At 36.0% G+C, this 15,517-nt stretch overlaps 1 protein-coding gene across 3 annotated transcripts in view; it reads left to right on the forward strand.

The window, feature by feature from the left end:
• NEK11 (NIMA related kinase 11) overlaps positions 1-15,517 on the forward strand; it is a 291,550-nt gene that overhangs the window by 45,080 nt on the left and 230,953 nt on the right. The gene's annotated exons all lie outside the window — the stretch shown is intronic.

Raw genomic sequence — 15,517 nt, forward strand, 5'->3', positions numbered from 1 at the left:
CAGCAACAACAATACACAGGAGGAAACAGGCCATGGGAGATGAAAGGACTTACCCAAGGTCATATAGCTTATTATCTTTCCACCACACATCATCAATATAGGCCAACAGTGCCCTGTGACACTGCCAAAAAACTTATACAACATTAAAACTGAAAAAAAGCCACTCAAATAATAGTCTGAATCTTACCTGAGACATTTTTTCAGAAAACTACAGAAAAGGACTCCTACTTATATTAAAGAATTCAATGCAGAAATGATTAAATTTGTAGCAGAGAGACTGTGAAAGTATGACAGATAAGATATTCTTAGTGGAAATTGTGGTTAGAAGCATGTATAAGTTACATACTTTTAAAATATTTCACTACAAGATTAGGGGCCAAGGGATTTTATGAATTTAGAATAGTTGTGAAAATAAGCTGATAAAATGAATGAAACAAATTTGATCTTCTGCCCATGGACTCTCCTTTCCTACCAAAAGTAGTATGAAAAGGGAATTAGACATATTTTGTAAAGCTTAGAGGAGAGAATTGGAATCAATGGATGGAAGTTACCAGGGAGAAGATTTCCCTTCATGGATCGTTGCCATGTCATGGTGGTGGAGCTTGCATAGCTCAATGAAACTAATGAACTTATGTTGTGCAGGGGTATCCAAAATGGACAGGTCATAGAGAATTTGGACAAAAGTTCTGGAGAAGGAAATGGAAAACCACTCTAGTGTCTTTGTCAAGAACAACATAGACAGTATTAAAATGACAAAAGAGATGGCATTGGAAGTTGAATGCCCTGAGGGTGAAAGGTGTCCAAAGTTGCTACTGGGAAAGAGCAGAGGAAAACTACAAGCAGCTCCAGAAAGAATGAAATCACTGGCCAAAGTCAAGAAATGTAAATGGGTCTGTTGATGACAAGACATTGTGGCTATGATCAGTATTTCATAGGAACATGGAATGAGTGATCTATGAACCAAGTTAAAATGGATAAGGTCAAACAGGAAATGAAAAGATTAAATATCAACATCTTGCGTATTGGAGAACTTAAATAGATGGTAATGGGTGAATTTAATTCAGTTGATTATTTCATATAGTACTGAGGGCAAGAATTCCTAGGTGTAGCTTAGTAGTCAATAAATGGGTAAAGAAAGCACTACTGAGGTATATTATAAAAAATGACAATTATAACTGTTTGAATCCAAGTCAAGTCATTCAACATCACAGTAACACAAGTCTCCAACCACTGATGCCAGTGAGCCCAAAGTTGATCACGTCTGTGAAGACCTACAATAACTTCTAAAAATAGGATCAAAAAAGTTGTCACTTTTATCTTAAAGGATTGGAATGCTAATGTGAAAATCAAAAGATAATTGTAATAATAGGCAAGTTTGGGCTTGGGATGTGGAATGAAGCAGGGCAGAGACTAATAGATATATTCACTGGTCATAGCAAAGACTTTTTTTTTTAACAACCCAAAAGGTGACTCTATACTTGGTCATCACCAGCTGAGCATTGTCAAAATCAGATTGATTTCATATTTTGTAAGCAAAGGTGGAGAAGCTCTCTTCAGGCAGTTAAAACAAGCTCTGGAAATGACTGTGGCTCAGATTATGAACTACTTATTGCAAAATTTAGATTGCCTAGGTCTGCCCTAAAAATATCCCTTATTAAGATGAAGTGGAAGTGATAATAGATTTAAGGGATTAGATCTGATTGTCTGAAGAACTATGGAGAAAGTTTTGCAGTATTGTACAGGAGGGAGCAACAAAAAAAAAGGAAGAATGGAAAATGGCTATCTGAAGGGACTTCACAAATTGCTGAGGAAAGGACAGGGAAGGAAAGGGAGAAAGGAAAGAGACTGAGTACAACAGAAAATAACAAGAAGAAATAAGGTCTTAAATGAACAATGCAGACAACTAAAAGAAAACAATAGAGTGAAAAAGGCAAGAGATCTTTTCAAGAAAAATAGAGATATCAAGGAAATGTTTCATGCAAAAACAGGAATGATAAAAGATGAAAATGGTAGGGACTTAACAGAAATGGAAGAGATCAAGAAGAGGCAGTAAGAAAATACAGAAGAAAAAAAGAAAATACAGAAGACTATATTTTATATAATTTATATGCAGAGTACATCATGTGAAATGCCATACTGGACAAATCTAAAGCCATAATTAAGGTTGCCTGCAGACATATCACCAATCTCAGATATGCATGGTGATGGCAGAAAGTGCAGAAAAATTAAGAAGCATCTTGATGAGTGTGAAAGAGAAGAGTGCAAAAGCAGCCTTGAAACTTAACTAAGATTATGAAAAATAAACATTAAATGCTTGACATTAAAAAATAAAAAAACTACTGGCCCCATCATTTCCTGGCAGATAGATGGAGAAGAAATGGAAGCATTGTTAGATCTTGGCCTCACAGTTCATTATAAATGGTGATTGTAGCTATGAAATTAAAAGACATTTATTCCTTGGAAGGAAAGCTAAGGCAAATCTGGACAGCATGCTAAAAAGCAGAGACATCACCTTGTCAGTAGAGGTCCATGTAGTCAAAACCACATAATGTATGGCTGTGAGAGTTGGACAAAAAGGAAAAATTGACTTCCAAATTATGGTGCTGGAGAAGACTTTTAAGAGTCCTTTGAGGGGGGTGGCTAGGTGGTGCAGTGGATAAAGCACCGGCCCTGGAGTCAGGAGTACCTGGGTTCAAATCTGGTCTCAGACACTTAATAATTACCTAGCTGTGTGGCCTTGGGCAAGTCACTTAACCCCCTTTGCCTTGCAAAAAAAAAAAGACCTAAAAGGAGTCCTTTGGACAGCAAGGGTAAAATAGTCAATAGTTAAGGAAATTAATTCAGTCCATTCCTTGGAAAGATAAATACTGAAGTTGAAGCTTAAATATTTAGACCACATGACAAGGTTGAACTTTTTGGAAAAGACTATTGTCAGAAAAGATTTAAAACAAAAGGAGAATGAGATGTGTAGATAGTATGGAAACAATGAGCATGAGGTTGGACAGACTTGGGAGATGATGAAAGTTAGCAGGGTCATACTATGGCCCATGGGGACACAAAGAGTTGGACATGACTGAACGACAAGAAGAAGAAAGAACTGTTTGACAATTAGAAATATCCTAAAATGGAATGGATTGCTTCATAAAGTATTGAGCTCTTGTCTTTGAAAATGCTCAACCTAAGGGAAGGCTCACATGGGATGGAGGTGAGAGGACTAGATTACATATAGGCTTCCAGGTAAGGAACTTGAAGGCTAGGGAGGTAGTGACATGCCTACTCTACTGGCTCATAACTACTTAGAGGCAGAGTATCTTGTTCCTAATTTACTGCTTTCTAGTCTATCCCATTCCTCCTCCTTGTAATTGTCCCATCACAGCTCCATATTCCTTTCTTAGATGAGGATTCCTGTGGTCCATGGGAGGTTGGACTGCGTGATCTTTAAAAACCAGTTCCTGTCCCATGGGATCATAGAATCATAGGTTTAGAGTTGGAAGAGATTTAGAGCATCTAGTTCAACTTTCTTGTCTTAAAGATGAGGAAACCTTGTCCAAGGTCACCTAGCTATTAAGTGGAAGAATCAGCAGTTGAACTGTGACTCTGAGTTCATCCAGTCTTTTCCAGTATATTAAATGAGCTCTTATTAACTTCATCATTCAGTCATTCATTAACCAAACATTTATTAAGCACCTTTACTAAGGAACTCTACTCAAAAGAGATTTCTTGAATCTCTATTCAGTCTGTGGCATAAGAAAAGAAGGAAATAATAGCTATTTTTTATGCAGGGGTGCATGAAATATAAAATGAACATTTTTTTTTGCAAGGTAACTCTGTTGTTCTGGAGGTTAGTTTTTTAGCACTCTTCTATATGTCCCTTTAGATTCTAAAATGCTAGAGTATAGAGCCCCACTATGGTGGGCTATTGCTTAAAAAATTTTTTTCTACAAAAGGAATAAAAATATTTATGTGTGTACTTTTACTCTTTCCCTGCATCCTTTCTCTAAGGATTCTAAATATATTTATTTAAATCTCCCTCCTTGCCCCTTCTAACTATCTAAGCTAGGGTTGGATATGATCCATTATGAAGTCGACACTGGGTTTTCACAGGCTGCAGCTACCCCACTTCATTCACCCAACAGGGTACCTCTCATGGATTGGTCACGCTGCTGAACAGATTCTGTATTTCTCAGCTGAGTGAAATTTTGGGAATAACATGATTATTAAGTGTTTTTATTCTTTTAATAAAGATATGGTTTACTGTCAGTCCTTCCATGGCTGAAATTTCTATTTACTATATACTTTCTGACCCCTCAAAATATATTTTAAAAAAGGTAATTAGCATAATTTCAAATACTGTACTGGCATTGAAATGTTACATTCAAAAGTGTCACCCTGAATGAAACTGGGATATAAACAATATTGGATATTTGGCATTGCTCTATCAAATCACAGATTCTCAAGCAAGAATCTCTTTGCTCATTTTTCTAATGCCTTGCATATCGCCTTTGAATAACCTTCAGTGATATCAACTAATGACAGTGGAAAATAATTAATATACTTTGGAATTATATGAAATAGCATATATTGTAGGTCATGGTTGATTCATAGCTTTATCACTTAATAATGGTCTTGATATCTTCCTGTCTAAGCTGTTTATTCAAGAATATAAATGAAGTGAGAGGCAATGTGGTATAGTAGATAGAGAATTAAATATAAGGCAACATCTTTATTTATGTCCTACTGAGGTTCAGTATGGCTGAAAGGAGGAAGGAACAAATGGAAAACAGAATTATGTGTTTATTATACATTGAGCTATTATTGAACATATCTCCAATCTAACAAACATTTATTAAACTCTTTTTATAAGCAAGGTCTGGTGTTTGAGGCTTTGAACACAAGGAGAAAAACAAGATAGACTGCCTTCTAGGAACTGCCAACCTGTATATTTTTCTGCTCAGGTGAATATGGAAGGAAAGAGAGTCAATAACTGGGGGAATCTAAAGGGTTTCAGAGAGGTAGCACCTGAGCTGAGCTTTCCCTCCTGACCAAAGAGAAGAAGGCTTGTGTAAAAACATTACAGATGGAGGGTTAAGATAGGGGAACAATTAATGATGCTGTTTGTCTGGAATGTTGGGTACATGGAGGATAGTTGTGAGAGGACCAACATCTACAACCATTTTCTCCACACATTGGGTTAAGCCTACTCTATGCCTTCTTTCCTGTGAATTTTCTCTAAGAAAACTGGTCCCAGGACTTGACTAACCAATTTCCCTGCCACTGCTTCCTGATTACCCCCAGACATAAAAACTTCTGCCCATATGGACTACACATCACCACATCCTTCTTTCTTGATGACCAGATATGGTTCCACATGGAGATGAGAAAAGCCAAGGACCCTTGTATCCTGGTTGCATATCCTTGCTGGGTTAGGGCAAAGTAAATTTCCTTTCATTTTTTTGTCAAATGATTTGTGAGGGTTTCAGTTCAATCCAGTGTTGAGTCTGAGATGGGAGAGGGTGGCCATTAGGACTGTTTCTGGCAGGAATGATGTGAAGTAAATCAGCCAGATTATGGAGGTCCAGGTTAAGGGGAGTTTGGATTGTATACTCAAGACAGTATAAACCCGCTGTTGATTTCTGCATAGAATGTTGAAATGATCAGAAAAATCATTCTGAAAGGACTTGTTAGTGAGGAGGAAGATTGGAGTCCAGGGGACTTTCTAAAACAGTTCAGTGAAGAGGTAATGGGGATTGGGGCGGCTAGGTGGAGCAGTGGATAGAGCACTGGCCCTGGAGAGTACCTGAGTTCAAATCCAGCCTCAGACACATAATAATTACCTATAATTACCTAGCTATGTGGCCTTGGGTAAGCCACTTAACCCCATTGCCTTGAAAAAACTAAAAAAAAAAGGTAATGGGGATTGACATAGTGCTGACTTTGTAGGTGGAGAAGAAACGACATGGAAGCTATTTTGGAGGTAACCAAGGAAGCTAGGTGGTGCAGTTGGGTGGAACATCAGCCCTGACCTGAGTTCAGATTTGGCCTTAGACACTTGTTCTCATCTGTGGGACCTCAGGCAAGTCACTTAACTCTGTCTGCCTCCCACCCAGGGCCATCTCCAGTCATCTTGATTCACATCTGGCCACTGGACCCAGATGGTTCTGGAGGAGAAAGTAAGACTGGGGACTTAGTACAGCCCTCCTCACTTGTCATGGCATCACCTTCTTGATGTCATGGTCTTCTTTGAGAATGAAGGATGAAACAATATTTTGGAGGTAAAAATTGATAAGTCAAAGTGGCTTAAGGGGGGGGGAGACAATAAAGAATGCTAATGAGGTTATGAATGTGAGTGATAGGAAAAATGCCTGCTTGCAGCAGATGGAGACTTTTGGAGAAGGAGCAGTTTGAGAAGTAATAAATTTTGTCTTGAACATAATGAGTTTTAGATGCCAATGGGATAACCAAGTGGAAATCAACACCACTTATAGAGTATTGGTATTAAAAAGATGGGCCTCCATTTCTGGGAGGTCATGAAAGGAGGTTCTCAATATCCCAAAGTCAATGAACCTGCTCTCCTCCTCCCCTCCTCCTCCTCTTGTTTAATTCATGCAATTTGAATTTCCCTCCAAGATAATTATGCCGATGGACAGGCTGTACAGCTTGTCTTTCTAACTTTATGTCATACTCTTTTTTTTTTTTAGGTTTTTGCAAGGCAATGGATTTAAGTGGCTTGCCCAAGGCCACACAGCTGGGTAATTATTAAGTGTCTGAGGCTGGATTTGAACTCGGGTCCTCCTGACTCCAGGGCTGGTGCTCTGTCCGCTGTGCCACCTAGCTGCCCCCATGTCATGCTCTTGATAGATATTCATCCACTTGGTATTTCCTGTACAGTTGATTATGTCAAACTCTTTTGAGTGGTTGTGAATCTTGTCTAGGAGGCTCTGCAATATTCTGAAAACAAAGAAGTAAAGCAATGAAAACAACTGCCATGGGAAGTCAGAGTCCCTCTGTAGAATCTGCACACCTTTTCTAGACCTTGGCACCTTGGAGATTAATTTCATGATGCACTGACACATCCTGACCCTTCTTTGGAATCATCAAGAAGTGATTCTATGCTATGAATATCCTAGAAATTATAGTTATAACTATAATTGTTTCTATTAGTATATAGTTTTTTATATATGTATGTGTGTATATATATATATATATATATATAAACTATATACTATTAAATGAATTTTATTTTATTTGGAAACTGAAAATTCACAAGTAGTTTATATAGCAATTAATCATTAATTTATTAATTAATCTTTATTTAATTAGAAACTTTATTTACCATCTATGCTTAGTAGTGTTTACTACACTTGCAGTCAAATGAGTATTAAAAAATTTAGCCATTTCCTAATATAGAAGTAGAGGTTCTAGCAAAACCAAATCCAACCCTTATACGATTCTCATTGGTGGACAACGTCAAGAAAGAATGCTGAAGATCTTTTGATTCATGACTATAGGAAATTTTGTTATTCTAGTGAACAATATTGCATCAGCTTATTATTAAAGCTTATTTTTATTCAAGATTGATAAGATATTCTTATTCAAGATTTTTTATTTGAATTCTATCTGTGAAAGCCATAGAACAGGGACAGAAGAATCAGTAATTGGTTCTATCAAGGGTCAGCTCAATGGTTACCTCCTTCAAGAGGGAGGCCTTTCATGATTTCTCTAGTTTGTTAGTGCTTTTTTGTTTGTTTTTCTTTTGCAAGGCAATGGGGTTAAGTGACTTGCCCAAGGTCACATAGCTAGTTAATTATAACTTGTCTGAGATCAGATTTGAACTCAAATACTCCTGACTCCAGCATTGGCGCTCTATCCACTGTGCCACCTAGCCGCCTCTTATTAGTGCTTTTCTTAGCTCCTGAAATCACTTTGTTTTTATTTGGTACATAGATTGTATTCATTTAGCTGTCAACCTATTGTAGTCTTTTCTTTCCCTCCCCCCAAAATGCAAGGTATTTGATGGAAGGGGAACTATCTTTTTATCTTTGTATCCCCAGCAGCTAACATAGTGTCTTCATAAATGCTTGCTAATTGATTGATAGGATGTAGCATCCTTTAAGACCTGAAACCTCTGAGACAAAAATCAAATCCGAGAAGCCCTTTTTCATTTGAAGTAGATTTTCTGACTTTCTAGATTTGGAAAGCTGCATGATGATGCTTTGGGCTCCAGTATAATATCTCCAGTTATAGCTGGAGTATGGAAACAACTCATTTTAAATCAAAATTAGCCCCATAATGTCAATTTGTGGATTACTTCAGGGCAGCACGTCCTTCCTATGGAAGGAGGCAACCAGGAATTTTAGGATGTCTAAACTCTTCTTTAGCAAAAGTGTTTAGGAGGAGATAGGAAAGAGAAGAACACAAAATGAATTTTATGTCATTAGAATTTTGTTCTTTTCTTACATTCAGAGTCAGAGAGACTCAGTAAACATTTCTTTATGAAGTGCCTACTAAGTGCCAACACTGTACCATGTACTAGGGATAAAGATGCTTATTTTAAGGTGTTTGTGGTCAGAGAAGGAGGAAAATTGGCTTTTGGAGCTCAGGAATTTAAATGATTTTCTTTATCAGCCTCATATATCAACCTGAAGAATATTTCTTTATCAGGTCAATAAAGGGCCATTGAAGGAAAAAGCCCTTTGTCTTACTGAGCGATGGTCAAACTTTAACTCTTAAGAAATAAATTTGGAAAAATCAAATTTCTGTACAATAATGAGTTGAACCCAGTAGGAGCAGACTAATATTAATCAAACAAGTGACTATTTGGAAGTCATTTAGATCAATTGTTTCCCCGCTAGCTGGATAAACATCTCTTTTTAGTAAAAACCTTTTGAAAAGGAGGCGCACTGCTGTACAATTCAATGAACATTTATTGAACAACAATAGTGGGCAATGCACTCCGGTAGATACTGAGCAACAAGACTGATAATGGCATTTATATGTTCAGAATATAATATACATTTATAAATATAGCATGTAATTGTGTGTATATATGTATATTTGTATAATAAATATCTGTAGATATATAAATATATCTATAGATAAATCATTTTAAGGTATGCAAAACACTTTACAAGTACCTCATTTTATTCTTACATCAATCCTTGGAAGTAGGTGCTGATTATTTCTGCTTTATAATGGAGGAAACTGAGACAGTGGTGAAATGACTTGCCCAGAGTCACAAAGCTAATAAATGTCAGGGTTTGGATTTGTACTTGAGGTCTCTTGCCTTCAGGTCCGACTCTGTCCACTCGCTGTGCCATTTTGCTGGCTAGGATTCCACAACAATAAAAAAACCAGACCCTTCTTCCTCCAGGAGCCTTACATTCTCTTGGGGAGAAAAACCAGCATATTCACTGATAAAGGAAGATGAGATACTAGGTAAAAGGAGTGTGTAAATAGGACAAGAGGAAAGGCTTCCTGTAGGAAGAAGCACTTAAGTTAAGCACTGAAGGAAGGTAAAGATTCTTAGTGGCTGAATATGAAATATATTAATAACAAGAAGTGAGAGTGCAAAATAGTCTAAGGGAAAATCATGGAAGATTTGCACAGGCCTTGAGTCTTGCCTGGAGTCAGCAAGACTCATCTTCCCATGTTCAAATCTAGTAAAAGACACTGTGACCTTGGCCAAATCATTTCACCCGATTTGCCTCAGTTTCCTTATCTGTAAAATTAACTGGAGAAGGAAATGGCAAACTACTTCAGTATCTCTGCCAAAAAACAAAACAAAACAAAAAAACCAAAAAGGGCCAGAAAGAGTCTAATGTGATTGAAATGACTAGATAACAATAAATCAGTTCTTAATTGTTTATTGATCATTGTTGATGATGATGATAGAGATGACAACACAATACCTTGGTAGACCCTTAATATTAATTAAGCTTGATATGAGATGATGACAATGATGACAAGTGACTATACCTAGCCCATTTTAGGTGATTAATAAATTCTATTTGTTTCATGATGATGATGATGATGATGATGATGGAGATGGAGATAACATCACAGTACTACAGTAGGCCCTTAATATTTATTGATCTTGATCTGTGATGAGGCTAACAAATCACTGTATCCAGTACATTTTAGGTGATTAATAAATTCTATTTGATTCATGGTGATGATGATGGAGATGACAGCACAGTACTACAATAGGCCCTTAATCTTTATTGACCTTGATCTGTGATAATGATGACGACAAGCCACTGTACCCAGCACTTATCAGATGACTAATAAATTCTGTTTGATTCATGATCATGGTGAGCCCACTTCTGATCCACAGCCTGTGCTTAATAAAAGCTTGCGGATTGATGGTGGGGATATCAATCAATCAGCAAATATTAATCAGTACACAATCAATAAACAATTATCAATAAACATTTATTTAAATGCCTACTATGTGCCAAGCAGTGTGTGTGTGTGTGTGTGTGTGTGTGTGTGTGTGTGTGTATGAGTTTCAAAGGAGGAACTTTACTTCAAGAAAAAAAAATTACAATTCATTGATTTCTAAAGTATTTTAATTGAATTGAGTCTTCTTGTCATTGACTTCAAAAAGAGAAACTAGGGTATTGGAATTAAACTAGACTTCTTTTTTTCCCTTTCTTAAATCAGAAAGGAAAGAAAAAGCATTCAGGGTTTCAGCTCCAAGTATGTCTGTCTGAAGGCCTAGTTTTCCTGTTCTCATAAAGTTTCTCCCAAGCCAGTGGCATTTTTGATACCCATTTGTTGTGTTCCCAAAGATTAGTCACTGAGCAAATGACAAGCTATCCTTGATGTGTCGAGTTTTTATTACTGAACATCTAATATGAAGTGATCTATAACGGAGGAGCCTGGCTGTCAGCTCACTAAAGTGACATGCTTTATGGGGAGGGAGGCCGACTGCTCTGAAGTCAGCCAAAGAGGATTACAACAGATATTGCCGGTCTTGATGGCACTAACCCAATTTGAAAAGCTGTAGACAAATCTGAATTTGTGCTTTATCATTAGGCTGCCAGATGGGTTCAGGCAACTATATGTAAAAATTCATGGTCTGTTACTCAGTAATTGATGTTTGGAAGCAAGCTATCATATGGGGTTTCATTGTGTTTGTTCCCGATCGTCAGGAGAGTGTCTTTAGCTTGTATAAGGTTTTGTATTGTTAGGTTTAGCTACCGTGACTTTTACAACTATGCAACAATGGACAACCAATTACTTGGAAAAGAGTAAGAGCAACATGAAGATGTTATTTTTTTCTTCACACTGAAAATCATAATTATGAATATAAATACGTAGCAAGAGATACTGATGATTACAGGTGCCATTTTGTATATTTACAGCCCCAGATAATAATCAAAACCAACATTTTATCATTTTACCCAATTTCTTGGTATAGCATCTATTCTGTAGAATGGAAAGACTTCAAGTTCAAAAACGATAATGGATTATATCACTATCCCCTTGAAGACAACCCCTAGTTAGAATGCTTTAGAACCCATTTCACTCACAACAAGAGATCTTTCACATAACCAGATCTAAAATTAGAAAAGAAAGAAAAGAATTTAATTCTCTTTAACAAATATTTATTACAATGGGTTAGGTTGAATAATTGGAACTTGGGTCTAGGATTTTTCTTTCTTTTTTTAAAAAAATATATTTTGTTTTCCAATTATAAACTACAGCAATTTCTACCAATCATTTTTTGCATTTGAATTTTACAGTTTTCCTCCTTCCCTACTTTCCCTCCCCCTTCCCCCCAACAGAAGGTAATCTTACAGTCTTTACATTTGTTTCCATGATATTCACAGGTCAAATTTGAATGTGTTGAGAGGAAAAACATATCCTTGAGGAAGAAATAAAATATTAGAGATAGCAAAATTATGTAAAAGATAAGATGACTTTTTTTTTTAAATTGAAGGTAATGATCTTTGTTCTTTGTTTAAACTCCAAAATTATTTCTCTGGATACAGATGGTATTCTCCATCACAGATTCCCTAAAATTGTTCCTGATTATTGCACTGATGAGCTGAGCAAGTCCATTAAGGTTGATCATCACTCCCATGTTGCTGGTTAGGGTATACAATGTTCTTCTGGTTCTGTTCATCTCATTCAGCATCAATTCATGCAAGTTTTTCCAGGCTTTTCTGAAATCCCATCCCTCCTGGTTTCTAATAGAACAGTAGTGTTCCATAACATACATATACCACAATTTGTTCAACCTTTCCCCAATTGTTGGACATGTTGATTTCTAATTCTTTGCCACCACAAACAAAGCTGCTATGAATATTTTTATACAAGTGATGTTTCTATTCTTTTTCATGATCTCTTCAGGGTATAGATCCAGTAGTGGTATTGCTGGATCAAAGGGTATGCACATTTTCATTGCCCTTTGGGCATAATTGCTCTCCAGAAAGGTTGGATGAGTTCACAGCTCTACCAACAATGCATCAATGTTCCAGATTTCCCACACCCCCTCCAACATTGATCATTATTCTTTCTGGTTGTATTGTCCAATCTGAGAAGTGTGAGGTGGTACCCCAGAGATGCTTTAATTTGCATTTCTCTAATCAGTAATGATTTAGAGCAATTTTTCATGTGATTGTAGATAGCTTTGATTTCCTCATCTGAAAATTACCTTTGCTTATCCTTTGACTATTTGTCAATTGGGGAATGACTTTTTTTTTTAAATTTGACTCAATTCTCTATATATTTTAGAAATGAGTCCTTTGTCAGAAACACTAGTTGTAAAAATTGTTTCCCAATTTACCACATTTCATTTGATCTTGTTTAGAAAGGGTTTTTTTTTTGCAAAAGCTTTTTAATTTAATGTATTCAAAATTTTCTAATTTGTTTTTTAATATTCTCTCTTTCTTGGTCCTAAACTGCTCCCCTTTCCATAGATCTGACAGGTAAACTATCCTTTGTTCTCCTAACTTGCTTATAATATTTTCTTTTATGTCTAAATCCTGTACCCATTTTGATTTTATCTTGGTATAGGGTGTGAGATGTTGGTCTTAATTCCTAGTTTCTGCCTGGTCTAATCCTAGTTTCTGCCATACTATCTTCCAGTTTTCCCAGCAGTTTTTATCAGAGTGAGTTCTTAACCTATAAACTGAACTCTTTGAGTTTATCGAAAAACATATTACTATAATCATTTCCTGTTGTCCCTTTTGCATCTGGTCTATTCGACTGATCCATCACTCTATTCCTTAGACAGACCAGACAGTTTTGATGACTACTGCTTTAGAATATAATTTTAGATCTGGTAAGACTATTCCACCTTCTTTTACATTTTTTCCACTAGATCCCTTGATATTCTTGACTTTTTGTTTTTCCATATGAATTTAGATACAATTTTTTTCTAGCCCACCAAAGTAATTTTTTGGATGCTTATTGATATGTTACTAAAGAAGTAGTTTAATTTAGGTAGAATTGTCATTTTTTATTATATTGGCTCAGCCTATCCATGAGCAGTTGATGTTTGCCCAGTTATTTAGTTCTAATTTTATTTGTGTGAAGTGTTTTATAGTTGTTTTCATAGAGTTTCTGAGTGTGATGTTATGTTGTTTGATGTTATTTTAAAGGGGATTTCTCTTTCTGACTCTTGTGTCTATATCTTGCTGGTAATATATAGAAATACTGAGGATTTATGTGGATTTATTTTATATCCTGCAACTTTGCTAAAGTTGCTAATTGTTTCTAGTAGTTTTTAAGATGATTTTTAATGGTTTTCTAGGTATACTGTCATGCCATCTATTTATATGGACTTTGTTGGGGACATCCTATGTGATCAGAATAGAAAAATGATTTCTTCTTCTATTCCCGGATAATTTCTAAAGTTAGAATCATAGAATCTGGTTTAGAAGTCTGGCTCTGCTATTGACTACTTATGTGACTCCATGAGTTGGTTGCCTTATCTGTAACAGGGAAATGGGGAGAATAAGGTTGAGGGAGAAGTTGAACTAAAATAAATCCCACTAGGTTCCTTTTGATCTTAGATTAAGATTCTCTATTTTATTTCCTACCCATTCCTCCAGAACTTTGGTACATTGCCTGGAAGGTGCTTCATAAATGCTTGTTGACTAGACAATGCCAGGATCTCTTCCAAAATGTCTATTCTTTTATCATCTTTTTGATTGCAAGTAGTGGGTTCCACTGATAGACATTATGTAGATAGAGAATGAGACTTTCATTGGTTTAGAAGTATGAAAAAAGTGAATTTGCCTTACATATAGCACAGAATCTTAGGGCAAGAGTTTGGTTAAAAAAATTGCCTTCCCTCATTCTTTGTAGATCTATGATCTTAATCTGCCTTAAGATTAACTTTTTGAAAAGTTGTGTTTCTAAATTACATTGATGGTCTTAAAGTCACCTTTGCCTCTAGATAATAAAAGCCTCTTGGCTTATACAGCAAATAGAACTCAATTTTGGTAGGGTTCATGGAAATAAGTTCTCTCTTTAGTTCTTGGATTTTTCCTGTTTGTATTGTAACATTTAGACTAAAACATAGTGTATAATAACAAAGCATTGGCAATAGTGGGATTTTGCTGACCGCAATTGGCCAATATTGAGACTGACTAGATAGTATATAAGACATTAACCAGTTGTGGGCAGGCAAGGGATTTAATACTAGAGAACAAGGCTGAGGTTGTATGATGTTAGGCTGGTGGGTAAGCTAGGTAAGGTAAAATGGAACAAGCAGTCAAGATTTATAGTCTGGGAGAGTCACTCAGAGAGTCTTTAGTACTTTTTGGCCCTGAATGTGATCTCTTACCTTAGAACAGAAGTTATTTGTTTTCTGCCTCTAATTTATTTTTTCTTTTGTGAATAAGATCTTTTCCAATTGCATGTACATTTTTTAACATTCATTTAAAAAAAATTTGAGTTTCAGATTCTCATCCTCTCCTTTCCCTTCCTTAAAGGTAATAAGTAATTTATATAGGCTATATTTATGCATTCATGCAAAACATATTTCCACATTAATCATGTTGTGAAAGAAAATACAGACCAAAAAGACCTCACAAAAAATAAAATGAAAAATAGTATACTTCAATATGCATTCAGACTCCATCAGTTCTTTCTTTGAGATGAATAACATTTTTCATCATGAATCTCTTGGAATTGTTTTGGATCATTATGTTGCTGAGAATAGCTAAGTCATTCACAGTTGATCATCATATAGTATTGCTGTGACTGTGTATAGTGTTCTCCTGGTTCTGCTATCTTCACTTTGCATTAGTTTATATAAGCCTTTGCAAGTTTTTTCTGAAATCATTCTGCTCATCATTTCTTATAGCATAGTATTTCATCCAATTCATTTACCACAACTTGTTCAGCCATTTCTCAAGTGATGGGCAGCCCCCATCTTTGCTACCATTAAAAAGGGCTACTATGAATATCTTTGTATAAATAGCTTTTTTGCCATTTTCCTTGATCTTTATGGGATACAGACCAAACAGTGCTATTACTGTGACAGTTTTGTTGCCATTTG

Source organism: Macrotis lagotis, chromosome 7 (genome assembly GCF_037893015.1).
Source record: "Macrotis lagotis isolate mMagLag1 chromosome 7, bilby.v1.9.chrom.fasta, whole genome shotgun sequence".
Taxonomy (NCBI): domain Eukaryota; kingdom Metazoa; phylum Chordata; class Mammalia; order Peramelemorphia; family Peramelidae; genus Macrotis; species Macrotis lagotis.